Genomic DNA, 18,170 nt, shown 5'->3' on the forward strand with positions numbered 1-18,170 from the left:
AGACATACACTAATATACATCTTTCCATGATATTAAAGGGCATGTCAATAGACCGGCCTTTAAGACAAGGGAAAGAAAAGATTTTAATTTTTTTATATAAATGATGTAGCACATTTTCCTTGCCGAAATGGAAGCAAAAAAAAAAAATCACATTTGCCCTTCCACCAAGGAGCACAGGAAGTGTTTAAAATAGCAATATCCTGAAGTGGCTCTATTAAGCCACATCAAGCTATTGGCAAATCAAAAAAAGGAATATTTTTGGTTTGTTCCCAGCTACCACACATTGTGGAAACAGACCATAACAAAGCAATCCTGCTCACACCAAAAAAGGAGCTCATCACAGGAGCCAGAAAAGTAGGGGTAGGAATACTCTAGAGGCAGGCCAGTTCGCTCCAGCAAAGATGTCTAATTGTCAGCTTTAGGAACAAAACAGTCTATTCCTGCTGCGGACCAAACAATGTGCTAAATGCCCACATAAACAGCCTTTCAGTGTTTAATTGGTTCTCCTGTAGTCCCATTAAGGCAAAACAATATTTAGTTCTTCACTAATTATGAAAGCTGAACCATTTAATACTTTTTCAGATCATACTATACATGTAAACATTGAAAAAGCCTTCGAAGATTGACTTTGCTGCTCTGCTCGAGAGATGAAACCTCAGCCGCGGCAAAAAGGAACTGAGGTGCTCACCAGGATGGGCGGGCCACGTGTACTAAGGGGGCGGTCTTGGCAAACACATGTTAAAGCTCTAGAACATTTTGGTGACCTCTGCACAAGCGCAGAACAAACTCTATAGTATGCATTCACAGAGACCACGAAGAAGAAACAGCCTCGACAACTGGTTTGTTTTTGGCAAAAGTGGTTAACTGATCATTAAAAAAGAGAAAAAACAGTGACTGGTCCTGGGACCTTCCTCTGCTTCTTGTCTCTTTGTGAACAGTAGTGAGTGTTTGGAATTATGGATAGAGAAGTATAATATCCCACATTCAAAAACCAGATTGTTTTCAAAAAAAAAAAGAATTGAATAGTGTCTTGAGTTGCAATTACCAGCACTGTAATTCAGAGTATTCACTTATATTTTAAAACACCCACATTATCTACCACAGTAAATACATTTTACTCATGGTGTGGTTGCTTTCACTATAGCTGCCATGTTTTTGGTTTTTCATTCAGCTACTGTTCCCTTCAACTCCACTATATGGCAAATCACGGTCTGATTAATGACTAGATAGGCGGGGTATAAATAAATAAATAAATAAATAAATAAATAAATAAATAAATAAATAAATAAATAAATAAATAAATAAATAAATAAATAAATCTCAACAGAAAACCCATCGTTTGTGCCTTCCTGGGTTTGCAAGTTACTGCAAACTGTGGTGTGCCCCTTTGAACAGAAAAGCATGGCCCTGAAGCTTCTCCCAGTTTATTCTTGTAACACCAAGCCATGGTTTGCCAATATGTCTGGGCATCATATATTTATGATCTAACAATTTGTGTTTTTTGCAGTATTATAAATTTGTTATTTCCCCCCCTCAGTAAAGCACAGCTGGAACTGTCCATTAAATCAGTGGTTCTTAACCTTGGGTTACTCGGGGGGTTTTGTACTGCAACTCCCAGAAACGCCAACCAGCACAGCTGGTGGTGAAGGCTTCTGGGAGATGCAGTCCAAAAACATCTGAGTAACCCAAGGTTAAGAACCTACAAGGTAGGCTTCAGCAGTATGTGGACCGAGAACTCCCAGAAGTACAAGCTGGATTCCGAAGAGGCAGAGGAACTCGAGACCAAATTGCTAACTTGCGCTGGATTATGGAGAAAGCCAGAGAGTTCCAGAAAAATATCTACTTGTGCTTCATTGACTATGCGAAAGCCTTTGACTGTGTGGACCACAGCAAACTATGGCAAGTTCTTAAAGAAATGGGAGTGCCTGACCACTTTATCTGTCTCCTGAGAAACCTATATGTGGGACAGGAAGCAACAGTTAGAACTGGTCATGGAACAACTGATTGGTTCAAAATTGGGAAAGGAGTACGGCAAGGCTGTATATTGTCCCCCAGCTTATTTAACTTATATGCAGAATACATCATGCGGAAGGCTGGACTGGAAGAAACCCAAGCCGGAATTAAGATTGCCGGAAGAAATATCAACAACCTCCGATATGCAGATGATACCACTCTGATGGCAGAAAGTGAGGAGGAATTAAAGAACCTTGTAATGAGAGTGAAAGAGGAGAGTGCAAAAAACGGTCTGAAACTCAACATCAAAAAAACTAAGATCATGGCCACTGGTCCCATCACCTCCTGGGAAATAGAAGGGGAAGATATGGAGGCAGTGTCAAATTTTATCTTCCTGGGCTCCATGATCACTGCAGATGGAGACAGCAGCCCTGAAATTAAAAGACGCCTTCTTCTTGGGAGGAAAGCGATGACAAATCTTGACAGCATCTTGAAAAGCAGAGACATCACCTTACCAACAAAAGTCCAAATAGTCAAAGCTATGGTTTTTCCTGTCGTGATGTATGGAAGTGAGAGCTGGACCATAAAGAAAGCTGACCGCCGAAGAATTGATGCCTTTGAATTGTGGTGCTGGAGGAGGCTCTTGAGAATCCCCTGGACTGCAAGGAGAACAAACCTATCAGTTCTAAAGGAAATCAACCCTGAGTGCTCACTGGAAGGACAGATCCTGAAGCTGAGGCTCCAGTACTTTGGCCATCTCATGAGAAGAAAAGAGTCCTTGGAAAAAACCTTGATGTTAGGAAGGTGTGATGGCAAGAGGAGAAGGGGACGACTGAGGATGAGATGGCTGGACAGTGTCTGCGAAGCAACCAACATGAACCTGACACAACTCCGGGAGGCAGTAGAAGACAGGAGGGCCTGGCGTGCTCTGGTCCATGGGGTCACGAAGAGTCGGACACGACTAAACGACTAAACACACAGAAGAACCACTGCATTAAATGATGATGTCATTCAAACCTCAGTTAGATCACAATAAATCAGTCTCAAAAGTGCCAATTTTAAGAAGTGTCACTGGACTTTAGATCAATGACATCCAGTTCACACAACTACTCTGACAACATGAAAATAAGCCTGTCATCTTGTAAGATGTCAAATGGCCACATCTCAGAAATGACACCAAGCAATTACCTGCTTGTACTTTTGCCATGGTAATATTTCTGCTGTGAAACTGTTGGTGTGCATTGGCCATAAATAAACAAAACAAATCTTCAGGCCATTCCACTTATTTTGTTACTCATTTTGTCCTCCAGAGGTCAGTAGCAAAAACAAAATGGAAAGTGCATATTGATGATTATTCATATAGAATGCTTAAGATTATTCATATAGCATGCTAAAGGTTGAAAAGTGCTCTGCAATAGGTATACCTGCTTGAAAGCAGAGAGAGGGAATACCTTTCATGAACACAGTTTGCTAGCAGTAAGATGTCCTTGTTTCACCCATGCCATCACAAGTGTATGCATGTGACAAGACAGGATAAATGTTGACAACAAAACTGCTGCATTACGGTAATAAATGGAGCAATGCCTTCACATTGGAGTCATTTTTGACTGCAGTTCTATTCCATAAGTTAATGGTGCAGCTGTGGCAATTTTTCAGAAATGAAACATTTCTGTCTCAAGATGGGCACAGACGGCTGGCACGGCCCAGTTATTTTAATCCGGCAATGGGTGTTTTCCAGCTCAGCACCCCACCCCTTCCAGAGGGCACCACCTCAGAGGCAGTTTCCTGGCTTCCCTGCCCCACATCCTCCAGGTGCTGCCTCTGAGGGGGTGACTGCCAGAGGGGGCAGGGTGCCCCACTGCTGAACACCTGTTGCAGCAGTAAATGAAGCAGGATTAACTGCTGAACTAGTACTTTTTTTCCCATCTCTATTTCCAACCCCTGAGGGTCTCAAGGAATGCCTTTCCTCATTGGAAAGCTGGGGGGGGTAAAAGATGGAGGAGTCTTTAATACTGAAAATGGTTGCCAGGATTACTTTTCTGGTGGCGGCAATTTGGGGAAGCTAAAGGATAATCCTGCCACCTTGCAGTTCTCAATGACTTCCTGAGAGATTTCATGAAGACCTCAGGACTTTCCAGAGGTGGAGATGTCAGAAATATTTTATTTCCAAAGGAGTAGGCCTACTCTAAGCATGACTAAAGTACGTCATGGTTAGTTTAGCCCTATTTGAATCAATAGGACTCAATGGTGAATTGATTCAATAAATCCCCATTGATTACTCTAGTCCAATTGACTCTGCTATGCACCAGGGTTTGGGCCGCAGTGTTCACAATCTGTGTTTTGCACTACAGAAACACATGAATTACCATGGGGTATATATTGAAACTCTTGCTTTTAGTTCTTTTGAAAGAGAGCTCTAGTAACCTCACAGCACAATCCTCTGAATTTCTAAGTATACCCCTTCTTTTCTTTTGGGGTTATCAGCAAGGCCATTCTATCTTTGAAGTTAACACCGTAATAATGTGCAGAGAATTGCACCCCAAAGGCTACAAAGACAGGCTTGGTAGATTGAAAAATGCCTGATGAAATCTTAGCATCTGGGAAGAAATGAAGGATTGGCAGAGGTGCATTATCTTCTACCTTTTATATTTTTAATAGTTTATGCAGTTTACAGAATTCTGCTGTTTGGGGGTGCAGAAAAATTATTGGAATATACAGAAGAAGACAATGCTAGAGTAAAAGAGTTTTACCCTGCATTAGAGGTGGTCAGCCTGCAATGATACATCAGTTGGGGTTTTTTATTCGTGTATCTAGGGGATTGTACATAGCAACCACTTAAGCGTTGAAGTTGTGGTCAAATACAGGCTGACTTGAGTTGCATGCAAAACATGTCTGGTGGCCTTTGCTTTGTTCAAGACCTGTGTACTTTTACACAGCATCACCACTCTCTTCATCATCACTTTAACCTAACAGTGGTTTGCAATAGTCATATTATTTTGTCTTCACAATGACTCTTAGGTTAATGTTTAGGAGGCAGCTCAAAGCAGTATTTTTCGAGGCATTCCGCAAAGATGTCATGTCTCTCCTTTCACTCTGTACCACTGGTGGAGGATGTTTTTTTATGGTTTTTACTCTTTTTAATTTTTTTTATACATGTATTGTTATGTTTGTTTACTTTACTTGTTGTGAACTGCCCAGAATAGTGCTCTACACCTACTGGGCAGTATATAAAGCAAATAAATAAATACATAAACAAATATAAAGAGAGCCCTGCCTTCCTGTTGAGTATTTCTTTACCTCTCTTTCCTATATTGGTGACAGTTGTTTGCTTGCTGTTGATCAGTTTGGTTGGCTACTAAGTATGTGTGCAGTAAAGAAAGCAGCATTCCTAAGTCTGTAATTTCAAACAACTGTAAGTAAGAAATGATGTTTCTGTTATTGAGACTTTAGGTGCCAATTAATGAGAAAGGTTTGGACTGTAGGGAACTTGCAGTTACAGTGGTGCCCCGCATAACAACGACCCTGCTAAACGATGAATCCACAGGATGATGATTTTTGTGATCTCTATAGTGGTCGCAGAATGATGTTTCCTATGGGGGATTTTTGTTTGACGATGATTAGGTCTGTGCTTCGCGAACCGTTTGTTCGCAAGATGACAATTTTTCCAGCTGATCATTGGGTTCCTAAAATGGCTGCCATGTGTTTTCCAGACCCATGCTTCGCAGGGCAGCCATTTTAACAGCTGATCAGCGCTCGGAAAATGGCTTCCTTATGGGCGATCTTCGCTGGATGATGACGTAATTTCCCCACTGGAACACATTAAATGGGTTTCAATGCATTCCAATGGGGAATTGGTTTTCGCATGACAACGATGTTGCTTAATAGCGATTTCAGGGGAACGGATTATCGTCGTCATGTGGGGCACCACTGTACTCTCCTCTGTGGGTTTCTGTACCTCTACTGCATAGTAAAAAAGAATTTTACCTTTTACAAAACTCTGCAACAGCAGTGACTACTACTTCAACTTTATATCATGAAAATGGCAAGGATACTGTCTCAGCTTATATGGGTGCAATTTGTTTGCAGGCTTGTTAAAGAAATATCCTTCCTCAATGGAGACTTGTCATAATGTCTGGATTAATACTGAGTTTTTGAAATGTGGTGACAGTTCACAGCCAGTTAAAGCAGACTGTCAGAGAAGGAAACACACCTGAGACTTGGAGAATATGACTTTTATAAGAACGTCAACAACAGTTCACCTTTTTCTCATTGTGCACTCTGGCAGGTGCAAAAATGAAAACTTCTTGAATTTGCTTCAGAATACTTGCTTAAAATTTCCAGCAGCTTCATCTGTCAATGCTAATCTCTTTATGCAGAAGACATGCTGCGCCATATTGCTATCCATATTGTCTCTCCAGAGATAATCTCTCCCAGTGAGTCCTCACAACCAATTACTTCAGAACATATGTTTGGAAACCTAGTGTGATGATTGATATCTCTGAAGAGATTCTGCTATACCTGTTTGTACACTATTTACTGAAATTTCCATGCCCTGTATTCAGGATGATTTGGGCTATTCAGGGCATAATTGCTCTTTATATGATGTACAAAACTTCTCACAAATTTTATCATTATATATTATCAAATTAAAACCACATGATCCCCTCTTAAAACTGATCTGCAATAATGGCTTATCACAACTATTAAAGTGGTTAATAAAAAAACAGAGCCCAAAATCTCAGCTGTATAACACATGCCTATGCAACCTTCTTAACTTGTAGTAATTTGCCAACAAGACAATTGAATTATGCTGGCATTAAAGCAACATGATATCGGCCAGATAATTACTGAGACCTGTAAGAAAAGCCCTTATAACCCCAATGGATGTGAAGTCCTTTGGCTTTCTCCTTTTTCATCCCTAGACTGTGGAAAAGCCTCCCAGCCTTAACCAGCTTTAATGCTGGTCCCAGTTTTTCAGTCATTGAGACATGCTCAAGAATTAGGACACAACACTTTCATTTGGCCTTTCAAACTGAGGATACCTGTTTCAGCATCGTTTTAACACTTTAATTTGGCTTTATTTCTTTATGTGTCTCTTTCATGCAAGCTGTTCTACTCACACAGTAACTCATCTAAACAGGAATATTTGTGGGAAGGTAATTTATAAGCGTCACTAACAAGTAATAAATAATAACTGTAAACTAAGGAAGGGTTTTGCAGGATCAAAACTAAGCCATAACTTCTGCAAAAGTTTCAAAATTTGCTGCAATGTTATGTTTTATAACAGTAAGGGGAAGCTATGGCTGTCCAGATGTTGTTTAACCAACTCCCATCATCTCCAGCTCCAAACATGGTCATGATGGTAGTTGTAGTACAACACTGACTAATCTACTATTTCCCCAGCCCTGTTTTATATGAGTAGCTCTTCAAACACCCTTTGGAGAGAAATCAACCCCCCATGACTGCCATCTCAGGAACTTTAATTATAATTACTTTCAATATATCATTGTCAAACAGGCCAGAACACAGATGTAATTAACCAGAGAAAGTGACTGGTAATTAAATTCATATCAGCAGGGAAAAAAGGGGGGGGGACAAATTCTACCAAACAGAACAACATCATTGTTCATATGTAAATTGATGAAACACAAGTTAAGGGAAAATATTAATCCAGAAGATTAATGAAACTGACAGGAATGTGATATTACGTTTTCCGGCCTAAGGAACATTAATATTATTTTCTTGAATAAAAGTAGATTCCCATGAGAAACTAGTGAAACTACATCTGCTGAAGAAGCAAAGGCTTGGGCTGTCTTAAACAACTGGTACAGAGCAGTCGTCATCGCCCCCTCCCCAAAAACTGTTTCTGGGGATGGAGGCGCTCTCCAGAATAGCATGGCTTGTGTTATGGGGTAGGAGGTGACAGAAATTAGAGGCTATGTTTGGAATAGGATAGAGAAGACAAGGCACACCAAACTATGAGAAAAGTGTGCCTTCTGCATGGCTCCTTTGATAGGGAGTCCAAGACAGCAATATCTGTGCCTGGAGATACATGGCACATGAACACATGCAGACGTATGGAATGTTTTAACAGAAATGCTTTCCCAAGTCATGATCAAGGTGGCCAGATATAGATATATAAAAAAGACTGTCCTTCTGCTTTTTTTGAAACTGTAATCAATGTCATAGAGCCAACTCTGTCCTGAAAGCTACATCTTCTGAAATGCCAGAAGGTGCCACTGAAGGTGCAGGAGCGGTGTTCTCTTTTGTATGTGGCCAGCATAAAGAAAACACATTTTGTTAGTGGTAAAAAATGGACAGAAATGCCATGACTTCACCAAAGGAAAGCCAGTGTGGTGATGAGCAACCTGCAGTCCAAAATATGTTCTGAACAATCTCCCAGAAGCAGTTGTCGGCACAGCCCATAGCCAAGGATTTTGAGCACTGAAATGAAGAGTGTCTGGACAGCCAAAGATTGAGAACCACTAATGCAGCATTTTGGACCAGAACTGAACAGACCTAGGCTCAACCTTCTGTTCAGCTTTGAGGTTTATCCATTGCCCTTGGGTCAATTGGTCTCTCCCCACCCCTCACTTCTCTGACCTATTGTCATAAGTGTAACAAGAATAAATCAACTAGAAACCCTACTCTCTGACCTAGAAAGTTCACCTTAGTCCTAGATATATGTGGGTCAAACTAAGTGACTGAAATGGAAGACAGATGTTTTGGAAAGATTGATGGTAAAGCAAAAAAAAAATTTTTTTTTTTGCTTTTACAGTTGTACGATGCAAGCAAATATGTGGCATAATAAAGCTCTTCAGATTGCTTCATCTGCATTCAAGCAAAAGCCTGGCACTGCAATTTATGCTTACCATTGCACAAGATTATCAATAAATGTTACCACCTTCACCTAGAACCTGTGCCCAGCAAATGACATTCTATTTTGAGAAAAAAGTCCTACTATGTTCAAAAGGAGCTGAACATATTCATACGTAGGTCAAATAGCACCATCCTGTTTGTATCTGACAGCTAGACCCTGATAAGATACTTACATGCAAAGAGAACTCTCCTCTAATATGTTCTGGGGAAAACTCACTTTGATTGGTTAATAGTTGCCATCTGAAGGGAAGGTAGAAAAGAATATAAAATTAACAAAATCCCTTATGAAAGGGAGACCCCATCTCTTTAGATTCAGCTATTGGTAAGAACTGGCTCTCTGTAGTAGTTCAGAAACTTCACTAAATCTAATCCACTGGTCCACCCAAGTTTAAAATAAACTAGAAATGGCTTTCTTACTTTTCTTATGGGGGAGTTTTCTGCACCTATCATTCTTTTTTACTTGATGGGTCTTACTCGCTTATTGATGTCAAAGTATTTTTCTTTTTCCTATTTCTAAACAAAATTGAAAGTCTCCCATTGGTGTGCCTTTCTTATGGTTGGAGAAAGGCTTGGTTTTGAGTTCAGTGGCCAAGGGTTTGGACTGGCTATGATTAAAACAAAAACACAAACATTATTACACTTTGTAGTTTGGTCTGCCTTGCAGCGCTGGTCTTGGTTCTCGCATAACCAGATAGGCGGGATACAAATACAAATACAATAAATAAATAATAAATAAATAAAGGAGAGATGTACTAGTTTTGTACTACCCTGACGGAAGTAATGCAGCTGGAATGCAGCTGTACTTTGGCTGAGCACTCAAGGGGCTTTTCAGAAGGGATCTATGCAAGTGGTATAATGCTTGCATGGAGGCTCCCTGATGCATGGGTACCATTATTATTCCAAAGTGCCCCAAGAACAGGCAAGCATTCTTGACAAAGGGTAAAATCAGAAACAATCCAAGGTCAATACAAAGGATCAGAGAGCATGTTAGACAAGAAATGAGTGAGAAGAGTAGTCACAGCTGTCTCTTACACAGTGTTTCCAGTCAGCAAAACAGGATATGGCGGTGCCTGGAGTAGTTAAAAATAATCATTCACTTAGACTCAGACTGAGGGCTTTAATTAAGAGTTCCCACAGCTCCACTCAAAGTCCAAAAACAAGCTTTGAGAAAAAAAATCCTCCTTACAAAGAGATGCCTGGACCTGAGTCGTTTTTTATTCATGACAGGTCCTCTGCAGAAACATGATGCTCTTCTAAACATAAAGGTTTTGACTTATCTCTTTAGATGTTGACTGTCTGGGAAGACTGGGCAGTACTGCTTTCTCTGACTTTGATGTAGGACTCCTTTCTTGCTATGGTTTCTGAATCCCTTTCCAAATAGAGGTCATAGCAGCAATGCTGTCCTTTCAGCCGGGTGGAGACCAGGAAAGAAAAACAGTGAGAGCGGCATGTAGGTGAACAACAAAGCTTTCTTTGCAACTGTTTGAAGGGATGCTATGGCCTGATTCAAACTCTCTGAGGATTAGATGTACCATGAGCTAGTGATCCCATCGCCACTTTAGAGTAACCAAGATCTGTGAAGAAACCTAACTCCAAGTCTTTACTACTCAGAGGAGACACTTCTTGCTGCTGCTTCTCTTTAAGACTTCAAATGAGTTATTCCTAATTAAGCATGCTGCATTTTGAGCCCACAAACAAAAATATGGGGAAAAAGGAAAGCTAGTATTTCTGAGGGAAGGATTAAATAGAAGGCAAGTCAAAGAGGCGAGCATGACACAATTTGGTTTAATTAACATTCAATGTTAGATGCTGACAGGCTTTACACTTGCTGAACTTGCTGCTGAGTTGACACTCTAAGCTACAGAGCTACTAAAATATAACACATTTGTATTTGATTAAGTGACTTGAGGCCTGATCCGTGGAGCTTGCTGAGAGGGAAGAGAGGAGCCTGCTGCCTAGCCAATTATTCTGCGATAAATAAATCCTGGCCACAGTACCAATCCAAGAAGTGAATTACAAATAGAAAAGAGCTGAAACCTAATAAAGTCAGTGTCTCGTGGGAATATTTCCTTCATAAGAGTTCATGTTAGAATTAGATATTAAAATAGTATACCTGGTGGCTAAGTGCTTACAGTTCTATAGAAAAATATGCTGACTAAATCATCCAAGGTGACTAACACAAGTATATGACCAACAGCATCTAGGGGTTGTTGTTTTTTTGTCCCTTTCAACCAGCCATTCTCAATCTTGGATACCAAAGCTCCCAGAATCCTTGGCCACTGGCCATGCTACCTGAAACTTTTGGGGAGTTGAAATCCAACAGTATCTGCATACCCAAGGTTGGAAGCCAGTGGTCGAAAATGACCCCAGTAAAAGCACTGCATGTTCATTGCATAAACTGTGTGTGAACTCAAGAAGATTTCCTATACCATGTCAGAATCATAGTCCTGAGCTAGTCAAACAAATAATCTGAGGACCGTCTATATGCTACACCAGTACCTGCCTGAGAACACTGAAGTTGTTCAGCCTTTCCATTCACTCTCAGCAGTGACCCTCATCCTCCTTCTCTATCTGCACTACTGACAGAATTTCTCCCTCGATCACTACAACAGAATTTAGTATCAAATCATCAGCACCTATAATCACAGAATATTATCTTCCCAGATAGAAGCAGTTTACACTATTTCGAAGTATTCCAAAGTTTTTGGAAAAGTTATATAGGAAGTTTTGTTTTGCCAGTTTTCTTAACCAGGATCAGCAAGCATGTTGCACTGAAGCAGGATTAGCTCCTCCAGCCTGCTGGGTAATTTGCAAGTACATGGAGCAGATTAATAACAGGTTGCCACTTACCAAATTCATTCCAGAGCTGTCAATCACCATTCTTTCTTGACTTGGTTGACTAAAACTTTTTAATGAACGTCAATGGGAATTAGGCCAATGTTGACAACAAGCCTAATGCTATGTGACATTTCCTGTAGATTGGGACTCAACATTCACAAAGAGCAATGTGTCCTTTTAACATTAATTGAACAAACAGAATCAAATGCAGTCATTTACTTTCTATTTAGTTCACTACAGAAAGCATGTGCTTCTTTCGGTTTAGCATACTATCAATTGCCTGAACTTTTAAAGAGGCCAAATGTACCTGATGATAAATATTTGTGACATTTTTTCACATATTCATCAACATGAGTTTATAACCATTAAAAAAGTTATTACCATAAAGTAAGAAATGCTTCTGGTAAAGTCATATGATTGTTTTGCTATGGAGATTAACATATGTACATTTCATTATGTCTATATTCTGAGTGCCAGCAGTTCTCAACTACTTGTATCTTACTGCTCACTGTATCAGAGAATCTGGCTCCCATCATTAAAGAAACAAAAGTCTATTGTTTCCAAGGACTTCTGTGGTTTTACAAGGCACATCATAGCATTCATTTATGGTGGTTCAGAATAAAAGCAAACAAATAAAGATAATACTGTAATTTTGTTAGTGGTTGTGGTGTCCGCCCAGGTTATGAATATTCATATGCTATCTGCATAGACCAATGGGAGTGCTGGAGGTGCAGAGTCACAAGATATAAGAAACTCAGCAGGAGGAAGGGGGGTTAGATAGTGAGTTTGGAGAGGTCTTGGAGTTTGGGTGGGGGAGTGGTGGTTGAGAGTGGATAAAGGAGAATGTTTGTTTAAGAGTTAACAACATTGTTCTGTCAACACCTGTAACTAGAAACAATTTCTATTTGGTTCTTTTAAAATGACATACGGCCTGGACCTCAATTAATAATAGGTAATGTTGATGTAATCAACTGTTGGCAGCTGAGAGGCACGTAGTGTGAGCTTCCAGTTTGGTGAAATAAGTAGGGGCCATGTGGGGATTGTGACAGTGGCTGAGCACTGAAATTGAATATAAATTTTATTACCTGTAAAACATCCACAACAGAAATGAAAATGCAACAGTATTATTGAGAATAATTTTTATTACTATGGCTGAAACACAGACATCCCCATCCCACCTGATCATATCTTTTCATGTTATGAAAACCCTACTTTCCACCTAGACCACCTATATACTGTATTCCATAGGTAGCACATGTGTGACTTGGGCTGAGAATACAGATACAGTACTTTTCCAAAGCTATCCAATGAACAACAAGAAGAAAGACAAGAGAAGCCAGTACGAGATCTGCAGACTGAGCCAAGAGAGGAGGATCTTTTTCTAGTGTATATGGGATCCTGCTGCATGAAAAGGAAAAATATAGGATGACTACAGTCTGATATCCTTCTACCACTATAATCTCCACTAGAAACAGCTGCTAAATTCTGTTGGTGTTTGCATAATCTGCTGCATGTAACTGATGAGGAGCATTTCAGCTGCATGACTGGTCATAGAACCAATTGTACAACCATGATATACACCAACACCTCAAGTTATGAAACCTTGTGCAATTCCAACAGAACTCCAAACAATGGGAGTTATTTTTTTTAGACACATTAAGAATTGTGCTGTGAATCTCAGTAAGCTGTTTCCTGATCTTTGGCTGTGCATGAAGCATATTTATTACAGATAAGGAATTGGGAAAGTAAGGCCCTCATGAAGGTGTTGCATTGCAACTCCCATCATTCTTCACCAGTGGCTATGCTGATTACAGCTGAAGAAAATTACAACATCTAGAGGAACATGTAGTTTCAGCCCTTAGTATAGATACAGAAGTTGGAATCTCTTAGTAGACTGACAGAAATCTGGCACCTACCTCTGTGACTTGAAAATGTCACATAGCATGCTACACATGACATTTCCTATATTCAGCTGCAAATATCTACTCAAAGTGCACATCTGAACATCCACAGAGCAAATACATTGCTTATATTTTACATGCTCAACAAAGTTCTGCAACTTTTTATGAAAACACATAGATGCTACAAAAATGCATACAGACATCAAGATCTCGATAACATCTGATATGGGGGTGCCGTTCCCAAGGTTGCTAAGCAGCATGGGTGTTGTAGTGAGGGAAAACTCTCCTAGCATCCTGTGGCTGCTTCTGAGGGAAGGAGCTACCACCATTCTTCCTCTTTCTCATTATCATAGAGAGCTTGCCATAGAGGCCTTTCCTTAAGCCAATCAGAGGGCTTGATTAATTGCCTTTCCCCAGACCAACCCTAATAACATGATGTAATCATTGTCCTATCTGAACCCTGTCTACTATCTGTAATGCTGTCATTACCTGTGACCTTGTAATGTTAATAAAAGGACAGTCTCCTGGGGGCAGGGAACCAGAAGAAAACTTCTCATTCTGCTTCCTTGATGAGTCGCCCACCAGGAGTACTGCTGGCAGACATTCATCTGTGTGTGTGGCTGACTTCTTCTATCTATTGCTAAGAGACTCTTTGCTATCCTATTATCCATTATCTGGTGATCACCACAAAGCCCATCAGCCTGCTCACTGCCTGAACCCAACAATCTGTTATTTACATCTGTTCTAGTACCACTTCTAACCTGAACACTTTGATTGCCCTGACCATAAAGAGGAAACAGAGAGGACTGTGGCCCTCTTGGTTCTTGATCTCTCAGTGCTGTTTAGTACTGTCCCACACAGTATCCTTCTAAGCCACATTGCTGGGATGTGGCTGAGTGGTATTAACAGAAACTACTTATTTGAGGGTTTGGGCTCTGGATGCTTCTTTTTTTAAAATCTGTTTCTATTTTGTCACTGCATTGATCTAGTGCAAAGCCAGTTTAAAACCTATTTTGAAAATTAAATATTAAAAACACAAGCAGACTAGGGACAGGCTGCTGCTCTGACACAATCACCCCTGCAGCTGCACTAAAATTCATGATTTTTGCTCCCCCGACCATTTTCTGAAAGCTCTCTGTGAGCCACCCATGATGAGAGGGTGAATCTTTGTAGAAAAAGAAGCTTTATTATTTTTTTTTTTGGGGGGGGAGATTGGGTCCAGCTTCACCGTGAACAGAAATAGACTTTGTTAGACCCAGGCCCTGACAGGCAGTGGGTAAATGGTCCTTTGGAGACCCAGGGCCTCCAGGGCTGCTAACTGAAAGGTCCTTAGCAAGACTGGACCCCTCTGGGCAAGGCACAACATAGTTCTTGTCCCACAAAGGCTCTGTCAAGCTGGGGATGGAAGAAGTCCTTGTGGACTCAGGCCGTTCTGGGCAGGTAGCAGACAAGTCCTCGACTAGGTGCAGCTTCTGTAATGAGCCACAGACCCTTCTGGAGCCACATTCCCTAGTCCTTGGTCCCTGACAGAACATTCATAACACACCCACTCCTGGGTGGCAGAACTAGAGACCTGGAGATGGCTGAGTGCGGGGCACGGAGGCAGAAATCAGGCTGAGTGTAGTAACTGGAGAATCAGGGCTCAAGGCGGGAGACCAGCTACTTGCATGCTTTGACCCCATCAGCACCTGGTGCCTTTCTAGTTTTCCAGGTGCCTTGGCTCTTGGGGCCTCACTCTATCTCACCTTACCCTGGCAGTTCCTTCAGGCAGCTAGTCCTCTTCATGGCAGCAGTGCCACACAGACTTCTCCTCCCTTGAGTGCAGCCCAGTCTTCTTCTGCATCTTGCCAGTGTTCTTCCTCCTCTCAGTCTTCCAGTTTGCCTTTTAGCTCTAGCTCAGCCATTCCCACAGCTGTGCCTGCAAGGGTGGAGGCGCTGGCATTTCCCCTAGCCTCCCCACAGGTTCTAGGTGTAGCATGCTGAGAAAGAACACCTGCCATGCCGGAGAAGGTGATCTGCCCACTACACTGGCCAGCCCCGGCAGTGGCAGGCTCCCCCTCCCCCTCACAGGAATGCAGATTGTGCCCTCTCTTTCAGTTCCTTGGAATTCCCAGTAATTAGAGAAAGCAGGGTTGTTGGTCTTCAAAGCAAGGAGCCACCATCACTTACCCATCCTCCCTGCAGCCTGAGAGAAACCGTCACCAGGTGGAAAGCTGAAAGACACTCCCCTTTCCCATCTACTTACAATTTAGAGGCAAGACATGGAGGTAGCAATTTCCATGAGGATGCACACACTGACACAAAAACCACATGGCATTATATTGATTCTAATAACCCTGAACCAGCTCCCAATTAAATTCAGCAGTATAGCTGCACTCTCAGCCCCCAATGTAGGTTTCATTTTAACACAACACAACACTCCAAATCATTAGGACTAAGGGGTGTTGTGTTAGCCTACCTTGACCTCACAACTCTTAAAATACCTATATAACACTACAAGACAAAGCTACATGTAGCAGTTTAGACTGAAATGTCTTCAGAATGCTGATGACAATAATCTCTCTCTCTCTCTCTGATTTCGTCTTTAGATGTTACAGAAACTGTGTAACTCCTAACACAATTCCAGGATAAGATGGGTTTAAAAAATTTCAAACTAAAATTTAGTTGAGAAAAGACTTAGGTATTGATAGTTTTCATTTCCACATATATGAATATCAGTTTGCAACCTACTATAGACTTTCATTCTCCCACAAGAATATTCTTTGATCTGTTGCTGTTGCATTATGTTCATATAGTAAGGCTTGCTGGAGCATGTTTTATCCAAATTTGGTGTCTGTAACTTTTCATAAAGAAATGGAATTGTTTCTATTGTTCATGTCCTAATTACACTCCAGTTTTATTATTTTAATACTTTCCTGCTAGACTGTCTTTTCAGGTAGTTCCGACATTTATTCAGGTCTAGGGTTTTGACTACAGCCTAGCCACTGGATCATACAATTTCCATGTTGTATAATCTTATTAGTGATCTGTTTACTTCCCAGCTCAATTCAGGATAATAGTCTATGGCTAGAATTCTTTAAGAATATCTACAACCTTAGAAAATTATTGGTGGCTTAAAAATTGTTTCAGGGAAACTATATCCCATCACAATTAGAAGGCATGCGTGATGCCACTTTAGTGTAACACCATCAATTTTTGGAATCACCTCCTTAGAAATTTATTTATTTATTTATTTGATATAAACCTTGCCCATCCAGACCAAAGTCTACTCTGGGCAGCTAACTATCAAATGTATTCTCGTTAGTTTGTTATGCACTCACACAGGTTATTAAGTGGTTGCTACTGCTGCTGGAATGTTTTAATTGACGAATATAATGCTTTAATTGTTGTTACCTCTATCTTAAATACTATTGTTTTGCTGTTTTAGAGCTACAGTTAGTTTGGAATACAAGGTCACCAAAAAGTTACCCATATATTAAGTCTGCAACCCTATATTTTCTCTCACACATTCACACAAACGTATAATGAAAATCAATTAACTAACGAGATTACAAAGCTAATTCACATTAGTAGGTTAAGTAGCAAAATAAGATCATTAGGGAAGTTACTAAACGAAAACATTTTTGCGGAGGATCTGATGGGACCCCAACACTGAAAGCTAAACAGACCCTTCAGGCTCAAAGATAACACCAATTCGTTATCTATGGACAAGTCTGCAACCATGCTTCCAACAAGCAGGGCTAGTCCTGTATGTGGCAAGCAAGGCAGCCATTTCAGGAGGCAGATACTGACGGGCAGAGAGCAGCAGAAGAGCAACTCCATGCCCAGAAGCGATCAAAGAACACATTTTTTTTTCAGCCAGGGTAGGAGTTGAGCGAGAAGCTGAATTCATAGGAAGGAAGGCTATTTCGCTTTCTGCAATGCGCAGGTGGGGGACCTTTTTTTCCAAGCGTCCCTCACACCCCGACCGCGCTCTACGTCACGGAAAACTCAAAAAGGGGAAACCTCAGAAGAACGAGTTTCCTCTACGCGGCTGTTACGCGCACAGCAGGCTCTCCGCCACGCCACGCCTCCCTGCCACAGAAGCCCGCAGACTGGCTAGAAGGGAAGACGAGGGTAGAACGCGTCTCACGCGCCGGATAGGACACTTCCGAGTCTGTTTGTGGATTCCCCCCCCCTAACGAAGTGGGAACTCCGTATTTTAAATCTGCGAGAACTATCCGGAGAATTTAATGCAGGAATGGGTCTTCAGTGCACCTGTCGCTAACAGCTGTGTGCCTCTTGCCCTCAGACAAAGGGAGTCCCTGGTGACAAAAAGAAATGTCATTTTTTTTTCAGTGTCACTTCCACTGGCAAGCGAACCCACAATTTTGACATTGCAAGAGTGTTAATGAGACGAGGGCAGTGCGATTTACAACATGTAGTCGGAAGTCCACTGTTCAAATATTGCTGTTTGAGAACGTCATTTGTAACTCTTCGATTTAGTCCAGTGTTATGATACCCTTACTGGAATGAGAGATTCTCAAGACAGACTCGAACTCTGGAGAGTAGGGTTCGAATTCCCACTTGGCCGTGGAAACTCACTGGGGGAGTGGAACT

The sequence above is a fragment of the Pogona vitticeps genome, chromosome 3 (assembly GCF_051106095.1).
Source record: "Pogona vitticeps strain Pit_001003342236 chromosome 3, PviZW2.1, whole genome shotgun sequence".
Classification (NCBI taxonomy): Eukaryota; Metazoa; Chordata; class Lepidosauria; order Squamata; family Agamidae; genus Pogona; species Pogona vitticeps.